A 3,358-nucleotide genomic window follows, 5' to 3' on the forward strand; every position below is an offset into this window, starting at 1 on the left:
CTAGAAAACAAAACAGAATTCTATCTTTATCATCAAAAATTAATTTTATATCTGGTATAAGATAATGGAAAAGGTTGAGTGAATATATCTATACATTGTATGTACAAATTGTAAATTAATATATTTACATTATTGATCCTGTGTTGTGTGTCCTAAACCTAGGTATTCTTATAAAATCTCAGCTCTCCATGTAGTCAGCAAGATTTATCTCCAGGATATTCTATACTATTTCAACCAGTTCAATGGAAATTTCAATGCTGCTTGTGTATGTGGGGAAAGCACTTCACTGTTTATATTGGGCATTTCATTACGGAGTAAAACAAACTAGATAGGTATATACCCACTTATAGGTGATACATTGTGTAATGTACTTTTTGTGATTTAAACTGCAAAACTGTGTATGACAAAAACAAAAATATGAAATCAACTCTCCTATGACTTGGCTTCTTGTGAAGGCATCTTGTACCTGCATCAATCTCTCAATCTCTCGGAAAACTACTCTTCACTAGAACTCTTAACTCTTGTTGGTGTATCTGTCTCAATGACATATAATATTTAATATTTTTCTATAAAATTATTTTCACTTTGCAAGCTTTGATTGTGCAAGGCATATAGCATTTTTACTGGTTTTCTATTATAAAATATATCACCAATTCTGACAGCTGCCACAGGACTACAGTATATTCTCTATTCCTGGTCCCTTTGAGTACCCAAAAATCATACACCAACAAGGTACTTGCAAAAGACATGGCCTATATACTTGACTTCCATAAACAAAAATAAAATTAAATAAGAACTACTTTCGTTTAGCTAGAATTAAAATATACATCTGCAACCTTTTTAAGTAATGAGGTCATAATCACTGGACAATATATATTTATTAGGAATGTACTAAAATAAAAGCTAATTCTAACCAGTTGTGGAGCTCACTGGAAGCTGATAATCACAACTTATCTATATTACAAGGGGTGCCTGGCCAGCTACACAAGTTATATAGATAATACAAAATGTCATAAAGCATCATATGCATCTACACCGACTTTCATATGGACAAAATATATCATGTATAGTTTACAGCACGAGAAATTCTTGAACCTTAAAGTGAACTACAAGGTTCGTCTGTAGGGATCGTACAACCTCTATCTTTATTAGACATTCTTGAATCCACCAGCACTTGAGCACCACACTTTCTTGCACTTAAACTTAGTGACTAAAGCTTTTATCTGGAATTAAAAAGCATTGTACAAAAAATGAAGTAGTATAATCATGCATCCCTTCCACACGAAGGCAGTCAATTGGAAATAAAGCATGCACCTGCCTATTTTAAAGGCATACGGCTTGGCATTAACATACATAAAGCTATGTGTGATAACTACCAATTCCATTCACAAATCTTGTAAGTTTCAAATCCTAAAACCAAATTTAAGAAAATCTATGCAAAATAAGCTTATGGAGATATTTTATAATTTATTTTCATGGAAAATAATTAAGTACACAATAGATTCTTCATCCAGCAAGTACTTCATGTAATTGTGCAATAACTTAGTAGTTATTCAGAATACACAAACTTTATATTTATATTACAATAGACCTTTTTTCAACAAAAGCACAAAAATTCCTGCACCAAGTAAATAACTTAATAACACACAATACATCATTATTCTCATAGGCAGAAATGAGTGAACAAGAGAGGAAATATGAAAGGGCAAAAATTATCCTCATAAAAAAAACATCTTCAAGCATTATTAATGCTAATATCATCAGAGTATTTCATACAATAACATTTCCATAAAATTAATATATAGCAGGACTGTTGGTAGTAATATGATAACAAGACAATAATTTTCAAAGAACTGTGTCTGATGCAAGATCAAAATAACTTCTATAAATAAGTTTTGTTTAAAACCACACAAGATAAAATATAAAGCTAACTATACGGAATGGCTAATATCAAGTTTTAGACATTGAAGTGACTGTATTCATGGTTTCACAGTAATTTACTGCAGATTTTTCATCTTTAGCACAAATTACCATATACTACAAAGTAATACACTGTAAATCTTTAGTATTTTGCACTTATTCACTCATAAAAGGCACCATTATTCCAACTCTCTACCATAATAAATAAGTATTTTTTGTATATTAAACGTGTTATTAAGCAAGGGCACAAAAGCGGAGCTAGACTTCTGAAGCAAATTTTCACAGTTTTACGATGTGAATATAATGAAAGGCAGCACATAACTAATGTACTTATCATTACCATAATGTTATGTTAAACTTCCTTCAACATACAGAAAGAGTGCATGGCAGACACCAAACAGTTATCAGTATGTTATAGCTATGGTGTATCATCATGAATAGGCAAGAATGAAAGATAGCTTCTCAGAAGCACACTAATATTGCAAATAGAACCTTGCAGTCAGCAAAAAAGAGGGTAAACAGTAATTTTGCATATGAAACATTACTCATTTTTTACACTCTACTGAAGGAAACTCTCTGAAGTTTTACTTAGATCTTTAAATTTAAAAATAATAATTTCTGGGAAAAGATCTCATAGTATCTGCTTGATGACTACATCAAAGTGTATACTATACATTACATCAAATGCATATAAGCACATTGACAATAAAAGGTGCTATAGCTTCACTTAGGGTTGCTTGTCATTTACATCAATAAATATTTAGATTTACAGAAGGAAAATTAACACAGGTATAAAGGCCTTGTATAAATTACAGTTTCCTTTTCTGATAACCTGAACTTCATACTGCATTTGGAACTACAAAACTTCATCTGAGGATTTAATATATATTATTTGCACAACTTTATTTTGTACTGTTTAAATTGTGACTTAAAGGCACTTGAATATTTATCTTTGAATTAATCAGTACTCTATAAATTTTCTCTTAAAACCTGTTTCCTGTTACCAATGGCCTGTTCCATCAAAGCAAATACCTCATTAAATGGATGAGACATCTATGCAATGTATATCTTGAGGTGCACCATCATAAATGCAGCCAGTAACACCTCTAATTCTCTTCTTTTGTGTCAATGTATTTAATAAATTCAAAAGAATGTCCCTATGCAGTTTTTGCAAACATACATTCCCTTGTGGATTTTCACCAACCAAAATAACTTATGAAGGATTTTGTGTGGTTGGTAGCAGGAAGTAAACACAAACAAAAAGAAGATATTAGAAAGAAATAAAAAGGAGAGAGGAATGCTACAGCATCAGCTCTTTATTTGACAATCACAAACACTGTCAAAATGTACAGTAAGTTCACTATAAAGCCAACTATCCTTAAAAGACAACATCTCTCTCAACTGCTACAAGTTGCTGGTTATTCAAACTCTGTTACAT

The 3,358-nt window shown here is 31.3% G+C and overlaps 1 protein-coding gene across 1 annotated transcript in view; it reads right to left on the bottom strand.

Annotated features, from left to right (window-relative positions):
• LOC119591328 (mucin-12-like) overlaps positions 1–3,358 on the bottom strand; it is a gene marked incomplete in the record, with an annotated part of 28,957 nt that overhangs the window by 410 nt on the left and 25,189 nt on the right. The window contains 1 exon segment of the mRNA XM_037940058.1: positions 1–3,358.

Source organism: Penaeus monodon, chromosome 28 (assembly GCF_015228065.2).
Source record: "Penaeus monodon isolate SGIC_2016 chromosome 28, NSTDA_Pmon_1, whole genome shotgun sequence".
Lineage (NCBI taxonomy): Eukaryota > Metazoa > Arthropoda > Malacostraca > Decapoda > Penaeidae > Penaeus > Penaeus monodon.